A 13295-nucleotide genomic window follows, 5' to 3' on the forward strand; every position below is an offset into this window, starting at 1 on the left:
GGGCACAAAGGAGAGGAATTCTCGAAATCAGAGCCGTGCTGGAAAAAAATCCGGGGTGTGTGGTAACCATTGTAGGTCCAGGGAAGCTAATCTTGAATTTGACGTTTGCTGCAAAACAGAAAAACCAGAAGCAAGTAACATGTAACAGTGGCAGTCTCTGGGCGCCCACTGAGAGCTGGGCTTGCCCTAAGACATGACTTTCTCTATTTGAGGCACTCACTGCCCTGAGCATCAATTATTTGTCATTATTATTTATTAATTAACTGTCATTAATTGTGGACATGCTATTTGCCTAATGGGTGTCTCCCCAGCTCTATGCTGAGCTCATGATAGCAAAAGCTGTGAAGAGTCATGCACTGAGTAGATTCGCAGTATATTTGCCAAATGAACGAACACAAGTGTGTTCTTGGAACATGCTCTTTATCTTGGAAGGGAGCGGGCAGGAGAGTCAGCACCCAGAAATCTCACTGTCCAGTTGGACCTGCCACTGGAACTCTCTGCAGTCCCGGCCGCCATACTGCAGGAATCCAACGAGGGTTGTGGATTGGGGTGGGGGCACAGCATTGCCTACCCCGAACCCCACAGCCTAGCATACCCAGAACTCCATCTGTTCCCTTCTTCTGGTTCCAGCGATGGAATCCAACGTGTACAGAATCCAGAATGTGGTGGGAACCAGGAGGGTGGGCTCTCATTTGGCATTCTGTCCGCCCAGTGCCCGACTCAGACCTCAGCCAGCAGGGAGACAGCTGGGACAGTGGTCTCAGGGCCCCAGCCTTCTCCCTGGTGTCTTCTCCTTCCTAGTCCCCGGGTCACACTAGCACCTTTGCTCCTTCCCGAAGTTCTGGCCTCGTTTGCGTCAAGCCTCCAGCAAGAAGCCGTCCGTCTCTATCGACGACCAATCTCCAGCCCGCCCCATGTTGGGAACGGATGGCGGAAAGGGTGGGTCTTGAGTGTGGGATGGAGAGAAGGAGGAGGGAGGACCGACTAGATAGATGCATAAAGGAAAGCAATTATACTGAAACACGGCTATCAGAGTATTAAAAAAAAATCTGTAGCAATTTGTAGTTTCGAAACCGAATACTTGGTAATTCATGTGGTCTTTTATTAACACATTAAAAAACAAGATCTAGCTACAGGGCTAATAACTACCATAATTTCAAAGTAGTGATGAACATAAACAATATTTTGAGATATCTGCCAAGCCGTAATGCGATATGAAAATATCTGTGTTTTCTGTTGGTGCAGACGTCTCCAGGGCTGTGGGTATTCTGTGGTTTTTCATCTATATTCATAAAAAAGGAAGCGATAAATGTTATTTAAGGTCAGTGAAAATAAGGGTGCATTATTCCCACTCAAATTCACAGACCCCCCCCCCCCCCCGCTCCGTTGAATTCTGTCAAGGGCCCCAGGATGCAGGTCCACATCGGGTGACTGGATCTCTCGTGTTCCGTGCACGGCGTCTGCTGTGTGAGTTCCTGGTCTCATCCGAGAGAGCACCCTTAGCCTCGGGAGGCCCCAGGGGGTGTGGGCGCGGGTGGAGTGATAACCATTCCCATCGAGGAAGAATGAATGAACTCTCCAGGTTATGGTTGCCTGATGCAAAATCATTGCCGAGGACCTAAGGATAAAGACACCAGCTGCTCGGAGATCCGGTCTATCCCCCAGCAGGATAAATGTCTGTTCTCATAAATCCAGGGCCACAAGCACACAGTGAGAGAGGCCCTCCCTCTGGATCTGTGTCTGTCAGCTCTCACCTTGACCCTCTCTTCCTGTGAGCCCCACCCCGTCCCAAGGGCTGCTGGGGCATATGCTCGTGTCCCCTTGCATTCCTCTTACGGCCATGCCTTCAAGGTCCCGGAGCCCTCAAGCCCTAGAGGCTCAGCGCTGGAGGAGACCTCCGCCTTCCCAGGCCAGCTCTGTCACTTTACAGCCAGGCATGCCTGGGTCCTAAGATATCAAGAGGCTTGCTTGCCCAGCTCACTCAGCCGGGGAATGGGGGACAGAGGCCCTCAACCCTACTTCATGACATCCCACCCTTTCCGCTCTGCCGCTGAGAAGCCGGGGAGATGCCTGCAGCCTGAGACTTGTCTGAGCTGGCTTTCTTTCCCCGCTAACTGCTCCGCTCCATCACCTGGAGTGGTCGGACTCATGGCATCGTCAGGCCCCCTCGCAGCCTGCTACAGGCACAGGCCTATTGCCGGCCTCCCTCTGGCTCTGAGCCACCTTGGGGGACGACAGGAACTTCCACCCTCTCTCCAAGGTGGACGGTGGGAGGAGCCCAATCCCGAGTGTCTTCTCAATCGCCACCCTCTTCGCTTGGCCGCCAGCCGGGCCCGGCCCTCCACCCTGCGGGAACCAGCCCTCCAGCGCACCGTGCTCCTGAGGATGGGTGGGTGCACGGGGGTGTCAAGGACGGTGCGGGAGGCAGGCAGTGGGGGACAGCCGCCCGGTAGAACTGCTGGGCCCTCAGGGTCCAGGAGCTGGAGGGCGGTGGGAAGTGGCGGCAGTGCCCGGGAAGCCTGGCACTGTGCAGGAGAAGAAGGACGGAAGGGGAGAGGACTTCCAGGCGGTTGGGCACGTCACATAATTACAGGAGAAAAATTAGGCCAGAGCCTGGCTCTCTCTGCCTCCGTCTGAGTGATCATCACCCTTATTATAAAGCAACTAATTATTAGCCTGGTTCATTAGCAATTATAAATCTCTAACTCCAGAACTTCATTAAAAAAAATGACAAGTTAGCACTTAATTATTTTCCCAACTGCCTGGATCGTGCACGGCGTTAACACGCCCAGCTTCCGTCGTTCTCAGCAGCGCTGCTGGCTCTCAGGTACCGGGGGCCCTGCTTCCCTCCCCGTCCAGAACCCTGGGTGTCCCGGCAGGGCTAAGACCAAACACCCAAAGATGCGAGAAGCGGGAAAATGGCGGTGGACTCTCCTCTCCTTCTGCTTTCCAGTAAAAATAGAAACGACACATTTCCTGAGCATTTCTGAGTGTTTGGCCTGACTTATCACATTTAAGTCTGGAGCCGATATTGTTTGTCTCCACGCGACCGACAGAGAATCTGAGGTCGTGATGCCGGTCACATGGGTCATAGAGGTCCCAGGCAGCCGGGTTGGTTTATCACCCAGGTTGGCCTGACCCCCAAGTCTACACCACTGCTGCATGTGTAACCACAGCTCTGTGGCGGGGAGGCTGGTTCTGATGAAGGAAGGGCCTTGGGCAGGTGTTGGCCAGGATGCTCTAACTCCAGACGCTCCCTGAGACCTGCCTGCCGAGGGCAAGATCAGCCCACTGGATGCTGGTGCGTCCGACTGGTACCTGCCGTGTGGGCGGGTTCAAGAACCCCTTCCAATTCCTGGCGCTGACATTGTTTGTTATTCCACAGCCACCTCCCCAGGGGTCCCAGCTCTGACACTGCACTGGGTGTTCCAGCAAGGAACCTGCTGGTCATCACGGACGGCGACGCAGACTGAGGTTCACCGCCTTGGTGGGGCGCTGTCTCTATAGAATGCCCAGAGCGCCCATTTTGAAGTCAAGAATGACTGACACGACTTTGCGTCTTTAAACCCACGCGATTACGCAGAAACGGAAGCAGGGAGGAGGGAAGATGTTTGCAGCTGGTTGCTCAAACCCCGGGCAAATACGTTACAAGGACTCAGAACTGGATGGCCTGAAAATGTGAGCAAGTCCCATCAGGATGCGGCACAGAGTCTAGGGGATTTTGTGGGTGAAGCCCGTGTCTCTCCTCCCAGACCTGGGAAGGCTTCCCGAAGGAGGTGAACCCTCCGGGTCAAGGCCAGGTGGGCAAGCAGGTCAGCTGAGTAGGTTGGGCTTCCAAATGCCCATCCACGAGCCTCAGTAAAAGCCACCCGAATGTCAGCAAGGGAGAGATCGCAGGGAGAGTGGGAGGCATCCTCTGACAAGCAGCTTGGGTGCAGGGGTGGGTTGGGCAGAGTGGAGCAGCAGAAATCACGAGACCATGCTCTAAGGAGGGTGGTGAGGTTATTACCCACACGGCTTTTGCACCCTGAGGAGCTTGCAAGTCTGGGGCAGGAGACAAATTACCGTAACAGTCTTCCTATGGGCTGACCCTCGTGAGGCACGCCTTAAATGCTCTCTACAGGTACTAACTGGTTTCACTTTCACAACAACCCAGGTATCATCCCCGTTGTGCAGGAGGGGAAACTGAGGCATAGCACAGTGGTCACGCAGCCTAGGAACAGGGGAGTCAGGATTTGAACCCGCTGGTCTGGCTCCAGGGCCCCCCCCGCCCCGATCTTAACCACTAGGCTATACTGTGTCTTGATGGTGAAGCTGAGCCCCGCCTGGGTTGGGGGAAGGACAAAGGATGTAGTGACAAAATGCTGGTTTCACACCGTGCTGATGTGGACGGAGGTTTGCCAGTGTCCCCACACATCCCTGGAGCTTACTCTCCCTTCAGTGGGATGTTCCTTGGGACAACAAGGGGACCCTGCAGGAGAAGGAGGGTCCTGGTGGCGGGACCATCCTGAATCCCCAGCCTCTCTTGGGGACCTGTGAAGACAGGGAACACAGCGTCCTCTGCTGGTGGGAATGGGAACACACCCCGGAGAGAAGCCCAAAGACCAAAGGAAGCTCAAGTTAATTGGCCAAGTGTCTCAGTGCTCTTTTAGAGAGAAGCTCCAAGGAATTCATGGCTTCGAGAACGAGAAGAAAGTAGAAACAGGGATAAAGACAGGCTGACTCCACTGATCCTCAAAGACATCTCTTAAGTTCAAGACTGACAGCCGAGGACAGCATCCTAGCATAGGTCACCCGGCCAGGGGTCGGGGACATTCCTGGCAAAGCAGAAACTTTGCTCTCAAGCACGAGGACTGAAGAAGGAGAGGTCAAGTGTGACCCCCTGGTCGGGTTGGGGCGTGGGCTGGCAGTGTTGACAGGTGAGCCTTACAGCTTAACAAGGGACACACAAGTGACCTTTGAGGGTTACAATGGCACCCGTGGGTGAAAGCCACAGAAGACGCTGACCCGGTTGGGATCAGTCAAGAAGCCAAAGCAGAAATGGGCTGCCTTTCCAGTTAGCGAGTTCCCCGTCCACCCAGGTATTCGAGGGAGGCTGATGACCTCTCTGGCAGGAACCAAGCATGAGATAGGGGTAGGGCTACCTCATATAACCCAATGAGGTGGGTCCCATCCTCAGCCTGTTTTTCCCTAAGGCACAGAGAGGTTAGGTAACTGTTGACCATCACACAGGGCCAGTGCTCCCTTTGGGCTGACCCCATTCCCTCTGTCCCTGACGGAACCCAGCAACCCTTCACTGGGCTCAAAGGCTTGGGTTCTGTCAGGAGGGCCCCTACCCCCCAGAGCCGCTGCTGCTTCCTCCTCCCCAGCTCCCACCAGGTCTCTGGCCAGGTTGGCCTCACTGGGAGAGTCCAGACGGGCATTCCCTGACTCCGGGCAGGTCAGAGGGGAGCTGTGCTCTGGGCTCCTCGACTCCTCCCCGAAGCTCCCGGGACACTCCTCTCCGGTTGAAGACAACACAACCCTCCGGCCGCCGGCTCCCCACACCCAGGCACCCATGCTGTCAAGTAGGGTTTACGGAAGCCTCGGCAGGTGATGCCTTCCTGTCTGGGAACAGCACCTCTCAGCAAACTGACAGGTAATTGGCCCCTAAATCCCCCGGGAGACACGGGGAGGATGAGGAAAAATTACGGCTGTGGAACGGAGTCTTAAAAACTATATCACCTTTGCTGACAGCGTAATTACTCCTTTTTCTTGAGATTTAGTGCAGATCTCCAATCCTTAAACAGTTGAGGGGTATTTTCAGGGCTCTGTTCCATTCCCTCCCTCCCCTCGGTCTGCGGAAGCTGGATGCCTGGCGCTTGCTGGCTCCCTGCCTCTCCTAGGAAACAGAATGTCCCTGGCCTTGTGAAAGGCCACCCCCAGGAGGGGGGCTGGTGGAGAGACCAGGAGTGGGGGGGCCCTGATGCAGGATTGACTGGTTGGGCCCACCTGGGGCAGTCCTGAATGACCCCCGGCTGCCTGTTTGCAAGTAAAGAGAGGTCTCTGGGCTTCTCCTAGTGGATGTGGGGGGGGGGGGGCCACCTGCAGGCAGGACCCTCGCTCAGCACGAAGGGGTCTCGGGTGTGGAGCAGGCTGCCAGCCCTGGGGGGGTTTACCCCTCATCTTCCAGGAGGAAGCCAGCCCACGAGCCACGGATCGGTGGGGAGACAACCCACTCCTGGGCCCCGCCCTGCACAGGAAGAGCCTCGGGTGCCTGCAGGGCTAGCCCACTCACGATCGCACCTTTATTAGTTCTCCTTCCTCCCCAGTTCACTCCCCCTAACCCGCCCCTACTTCCTGGGTCAGCCCCCAAAGAAACCACCAGAACCCGAATCCTCATCTCGGCGCCTGAGTTTTGGGAAACCCAAACTTAAGGCCCCCTCTCCCACAGCTTGGCCAGCGCGCTGAGGGGGCACTGACGTCTGTCTGTTAGTGGGCATTCTCTGAACAAAGAGGGGCAGCGTGGGTGGCCCCAGGGGCTCCCGTGCCATCAGTCGCTTCCTCTTAGGGATGCGGCGCCCCTTGTCCCAAAAATAAGGAAAGTGGTTTAAGGACTTGAAATCTGGAGGCCCCAGGAGTCAGTCCGTCTTCCTCTTGCTTCTGGGTCCACGTGCGAGGGTCCCCTGTGATATTTACCAAGAGGGGAGATGCCCTGTGATTGCCTCCACTTCCCCCAGGCTCTCGGCAAGAGCGGCCCGGGACTCGGGGCCGGTGCCTCACGCAGTTCTGCCTCATAGTCTACGGGGATCAGCAATCCGTTTAAGGGATTTTATCTCTGAGTAGCCACCAGAACAGCATTCTCAGAAGCGGAGGCAGAGAGTGGGGGCAGATTATCCTGGGCCAACACTGGCAAGGAAGCAGATCTCCGCGGCAACTGAAAGACCGCAGGGGGGTCAGAGTCCACGGCCAGGGGCCGGTTCGGGGAGATGGGCAAGTGTGCTGGGGCCAACAGATCCACTCCAGCTCAAGAAAGCGCTATTGACAACTCCCAAGTGCCAGCATTGGCACGAGACTCAGCGCCAGACCCCGGGGCTGGTGGAGACACCTCGGGGAAGACAGGCGGGAGCTGAGCGGGAAATTCCATTTCCCGAAGCAGCCAGGGTTGGGCCTGAGCCACGGGGCAGAATTCTCCCCACCCTTAGACTTTGCAGCCTCGAGTGTCCAACAGGACCCCGGCGGGGCAGGGCCTGGGGGTGGCGGGCAGAGCCTGGCTGCCGGGTCTCCGCCCCCGTGACATTTCTGTGTGATGTCCTCGCCACCGTCCTCCCCCCCTCATCAAGCCCCCTCGACCCTATACCCCAACATCGCCTCTCCCGTGGGAGAGTACCGATAACTGACATTTACAGAGCGCCTACTGTTTGTCTAACAGCGTTCCGACCATCTCAAATATATGAACCACTCGGGGCTCCAAGCAACCCCAAGTGGAAGGTGGTGTTATTATCCCTCCCTCACGGACAAGGAAACACAGACACCCAGAGCCCACCTCACTTCCTGGCAGAGACAGGGTTGGAACTCAGGCGTCTGGGTCCAGGGCGGGTTTAGAACCGCTAGTCGCGCGCCCTTGAAACTGATCACTAAACTCAGGAACGTGGGCTCAGAACCTGGCGTCTCCTGCCCCCTTGCTTCTCTCTGCTTAGAGCTGGGGCTCTTTTCACTGGTTGGATATGATCCTTGATTCTGTGTGGCCTGGACTGGGCCACGGGAGGGTGCCCAGACATTTGGCCAAACGGTTTTTCTGGGTGTCTGGGAAGCTGTTCTGGGTGAGATTAACATTTGACTCGGCAGGACCCGAGTAAAGCAGACGGGTCTTCCTGATGTGGGTGGGCCTCGCCCAATCCGTTGAAAACCTGAAGAGAACAAAAAGGCTAAATACGTACAAGGGGGCTCCTGACGCCTGCCTGAGCTGGGACATCAGTGATCCCTGCCTTTAGACCAAAACACCGGCTCTTCCCAGTCTCCAGCATGCTCTCGGGGGCCGGAACTCCCTCTGTCAGCAGCCCTGGTTCTCAGGCTTTCGGACTCAGGCTGGAACTATACCAAGTCTCCGGCATGCCGACTACAGATCTTGGGAATCGTCAGCCTCCATGATCGTGCGAGCTAATCCCGTATAATAAATCTCCTTATACATACACACGAGCGCGGGCGGGTGTGTGTATGTGTGTGTGTGTGTGTGTGTGTGTGTGTCTTATACGCATGTCGTTGGGTTCTGTGGATTCTGTTTCTTTGTAGACTCCTCTGTAGAATACAACAGGGTTGTGCACTTTGTGTCAGGAGCACCAGATCTCTTCCTTGGGGATATCACCATTGTCCCGGTCGACGGAATGCCACCGGCAGAGGCCTGCTGGGGAGACGCGGTGGGGACATGCAGCTGGAGGTCTGCCTGGGGGTGACTCGGCCACTGGCACAGGATGGACAGATCAGAACCGGACACGAACACCGCGTGAGGGCAGCCTTGGGGGTGCCCCGGTTCCAGTAACAGCAGAGCATAAAGGCGCCACCCAGGATCCCAATTCCCTCCTTATGTTTGGAGAAAAGTCCCCGGTGTGTAATCCAAACGTGCCAGAGACTGACTTTGCCAGGCTCCCTTGCTCACGACCAGACTCGGCAACCAGCTGCACCCTTCAGGGACTTTGCACCTGGAGCTGGCCGCACAGACCAGCGGGATGAATGCAGAACCCGGAAGTGGGGGGGCCCTCAGTCACCATCCAGTTCCCAGAGGACAGCAGCTGTGTGGAGCCTCGGTGGCACCCTGAATCCAAGGCCCCTGGTACCCCCTGGAGGTGGAGCGTCCTCACCAGACCCGTCCCGCAGTGTGACTTTGACCGTGGTTCCGGCAGCTTCGCCACGGAGCTTAGCCTACCCCGTACCCTCTTACCAAATTTCTTTGCTGCTTAAACCAGCCTCTGGGGCCAGAATCTAGAACACTGACTGACGGGAGCCACCGGGGCCAGGCATTCAACATTCCACCTGGTGATCTTCTGCAGGCCTTGGAGGGAGGAAGCTTTATTGCCAGGAAACCGAGACCCCTTGGGGCAGAGTCATTTTGCCCAAGGTCACAGAGCTTTTGGTGACTCCAGGATTCAAACCCAAGTCTCGGGGGACTCAAGGCCTGCCTTCCTAGCTGCCGTGATCCCCAAGCCGCTCTCTCCTTGGATTCTTTCCCCCACTGCCTTAATTACGCCGACAAAGGGAAAGGGGGAGGAAAATCTGCTCTGAGGAGCCCAGGAAGCAAACTGTTTCCGAGCTGGACGCTTTTCTCCAAGCCTTCGATGAGGCGTCGGCAGCTCCTTACCTCCAGCCGCGGCGCAAACGCAATCTTCCCGGATATTCACAGGCTGCAGACGAGGAGGTGCACAACCATGAACCCTAACTTCCTAACTCGGGTGCCCCACGCGGCACCTGACCACCTGCTTGAACGCAGAGGCACATCCACGGTCAGGGCCGCATCCCACCACCCGCCCTCACGTCTCAGTGGCTGCATCGACATTTCGTGGCTGCGTCAGTGGCTGGTGACAGATATACTAATGAGCCGGCCCCGAGCTACAGGACGCACACTCCAAGAGAAAACAGAGTTTTAAGAGATTAAAGCACCCCACCCCTCCCGCTCGCACCCCCAGGTGGGGGAGTTGAAAGCCTCTTCCCTGGCGAGGGTGAGCAGAGACAGTCATTTTTCTGCCATTGATCCGTGGGGTTTTCACTTGCCAGGCACTTTGCAGGGAGCGGCCAGAGTGAGGAGTACGCAAGATGCATCTGGAAGGCCTTCCCTGACATTACCCAGGAGGGGCCCAGCGAGCCAGTCTGCGGAAGGGCAGGGTGTATGGAGGCGGGAAGTGCCACTGGGGGCCGGGGTGGCCGAGGACGCGGCGGCTGGGCACCGGTCTGTGAGTTTTACAGATCACTGGAGCCCCAGGCAGGCCGGGGACCGGGGAGGCCACAGGTGGTGTCCAGCCCCACGTGGCTGAGCCAAACCCAAAGCACTGAGGTCAGGCAACCCAGAAGCACTTTGGATTCCAGGCACGGCTCAGCCTGGCCCCCCAGGCGCTGCCTCCCCCCTGCAGCTCATCCTCCCTGCCGGCCGGCCGGCTGCTGCCCCCTCCCGGCTCAGGGCTCACTCACTGCTTCACTCAGCCCCTCTCTCCTGACCTCTGACCCTCCTCACTGCCATGGGCCGGTAGTTTGATCATCTTGCCAGCAGGTGCCTCCTCTCTGGAAGTGAGAGGCCACCCAGAGATCCGCGCCCAGTGCTCACCGCCACCCTGCACCTCCAGCGCAGGGCTGGCGGCTGCCTCGCCCCCTCCTGTCTCCTGCAGAGAACTCTCTGAAGTCCAGCCTGAGGGCATCTGGTACCTGCTACTCTACAGCGAGGAGCCCCAGGCAGGCTGCGGAGATGCTCTGGGCCCTGATTTCGTGGGCAGCGCAGTGAGCGGTGGCCACCTTGTGGGGTTGTAATGAGCTCAAATGAACCTGTGTTCCAAGGAGAGATTCCTTTTTTTTTTTTTTTGCCCCCGTGTCTAATCTTAACTGCTGTCTAAGGAGTGGAGCGGGTGCCACGGAGGCCTTGTGAACACAGCAGACAGACGCAGAGACGGACCTGGGAGGGCGGAACTTGCCTGATCAACACGAGAAAATGCCGAGCTTTCGAGGTCAGGGGGATGGGGAATAAGCAAAAGAGGCAAGACGGGGAGGGGACCGAGTCCTACTGGGGACAAAGTGACTGATGGACATGGACGCTGTCGTCTTGGCCAGACTGGAAGGTTGCGGACAGTCTGTGGAGTTTCTCCACTTCTCTCCAAACCCCAAAGGTTGGGAAAAGTTGAAGGAGGGGAAGGGAGTGGCTCTGCTCCCTCTGGTGGGGATCAGAAGTTTCCCTTGGCCCAGGGAGGCATGCAGAGGACAGTGGGTGGGTATTGGGTTTGGAGGTCAGATGCACGGGGTGGGATTCCAGAGCTGGCGGGGGCCACAAGGATGTGGCTGTGACCTCTCTTGGGGGTGAAAGGAACACAGGCCCCTTTCTCTAGACGTCTGGGGGCAGGCAGCCTCCATCTGACAGGTGCTTGTTTGTCTGCTCTGACTGCAGTCTCCCCAGTGCTGGTCCGTTTTCCCTTCCTCCCAGAAATTCGGCGCAAACCGTCCCAGGCACAGACCTGGATGCCCTTCTGGGGAGAGTGTATGTGACCCTAAAGTAGGCCAGGGAGGGTAGGGGAGCCGACCCCAGGGCCCCTGCCCTCCAAAGACCAGTCGCCTGGGTTTTGTGACCCCGGGGCTCCCTCCCTGCCCCCAAGCCCGGAGCCACGGGTGAGTCAGCAGAGCAGACAACGCAGGCCTCAGCAGGCCTCGCAGGAATAGGCTGTTACTGCTCCCGCTAACAGAGAATGACAATACCGACTGCACGGCCACTGCCAAATTAGGAACAGGGAAGTCCTCAGTTACACTTGTCAGATCACTCAAGGAAAGCTGGACTCCGGTCAGCAGGGAGGCCGCCCTGGGGACAGGGTGTTGCCCACGCCTGTCTGGAAGGATCAGTGGAGGCCGGGAAGACACCCCTTACCCCACCCCCCACTCCAGGACCTGCTGCTCCACGTGGCTCCGGAGGCCTCCCCCCCGCTCCTCTCCTTCCTCCTCCGCTTTCTGCAGGCTCATGAACCTGGAGCCAGATGCCCAGGTCCAAATCCCTCCACGTGCTCCTGGATCATGACCTCATACGGGTTGTGTAACCTCCGCACGCCTTCCCAACTCTGAAGTGGGGACAACGACACCGACCTGCTGTGTAGACCTGTGTGGAGGAGTCAGTGAATTCATTCATGTCAAGTGCCTGGAATAATAATAATCCCGCAGACACGGGGGGCCGTAGGCATGAGGCGTTAGGATTCGTCCCCGCCCACCTCCTGGAGACCACCACTGCCACCACCAAGGCCAGGCTGCTGCTCTCCGCATTGAGACAGAATGTTTCCCCGTTAATCTCAGGGCCCCCTCTGGCTGGCTGTGGGGCACAGGCTGGGCCCGTGGCTTCCCCTGCCTATAGCTGGAGCGTCACGACCACAGCAGGAGCTGGGCATAAAAGAGCTTCTCTTTAGGGAGAGAAAGGAGGATCCAAGTCAGCTTGCTAGGGAATCGCTGTGGCAGAAAATGCAGAAGGAGGAGGAGGAGGAGAGGAGCTCGGCTCCCCCATTCCAGCCTCCGGGGAAGGCAAAGGACACTGCATCCCATCCTCCATGTGAACTTATTTTTTCTGCCTTTCACAGACTTTGAAGAACCTCCTTCTGATCCTACAGGGCTCTGGTTGTGGGGAACAGAAAACTATGCCATGGGAACGTTCTAGAAGGATATTGGGGTGCACAGCGTCGATGGGAGAAAGCAAAAATACTTGGAAAGTAGGGAGCAAGGGGGTCCTGGAGGCTGGGCAGTGGGATCCGTTTGGCTGGGTCACTTCCACCACCACGGTCTCGGGACACAGCCACAGCTCCAACTGCAAACGCATTCCAACTGTCCCTGTGTATCTTCGCTAGGCACCCCAGAGACCAAGCTAGAATGTATGATGGGCCGAGCCCGATCAGCTGACTGGCCCCAGCTGTCAGGATTGGCTGAGCCCGATCACCTGACTGGCCCCAGCTCTTAGGATTGGCCCACGCTGGATCACCTGACTGGTTATCAGGGGGAAGGAGAGGACTGACCCTCCCTGGGGCACAGGAGTGGGTGGAGCGGAGCTCTTTCTTGCAGCGCTGGCCGCCATGTGGGGCTGTCCCCGGGTGGACAAAGTCTGCTGCCCCTCCTGGAAGCTTTAACCTTTGTCCTCCTCCCCAGGTCACCTGTGGTCTGGCCAGGGTCAGCGTCACACTAGCGACTTACTCAAGTCCTTCACTTTCAGGGCAGAGAAATTGAAACCTCCCTGGGGAGGGAGGCTGGCGAGGTTGGCACTGTTACAGAGCCATGTTCAGAAGGAGAAGAGGGCCATGTGGGCAGGGAGGTGGAGTCAGTGAACTTGGCTTTGTCTCCTTGTAGCCGGGCAAGATTGATTCTATTCATAAATACTCTCGGTGATCTTGAGCTCCAAAGCAGGCAGCAAATGGCTGCTAATGAGTCCCTTTGACCTTCCCTCCACCACCACCGCCACCACCGTCACCCCCCAGCCCAGACCCTGCCCTTTCTTCCCTCCGTTACCAACATTTTGTGTTTAATGGAGGAAATCCTAGGGAAAGTGACCCCGGGAGCCTGCACCTGCTGAACTTGGTGTGGATCTCAGTGTCCCCAAACCT

This window comes from Acinonyx jubatus, chromosome E1, assembly GCF_027475565.1.
Source record: "Acinonyx jubatus isolate Ajub_Pintada_27869175 chromosome E1, VMU_Ajub_asm_v1.0, whole genome shotgun sequence".
Classification (NCBI taxonomy): Eukaryota; Metazoa; Chordata; class Mammalia; order Carnivora; family Felidae; genus Acinonyx; species Acinonyx jubatus.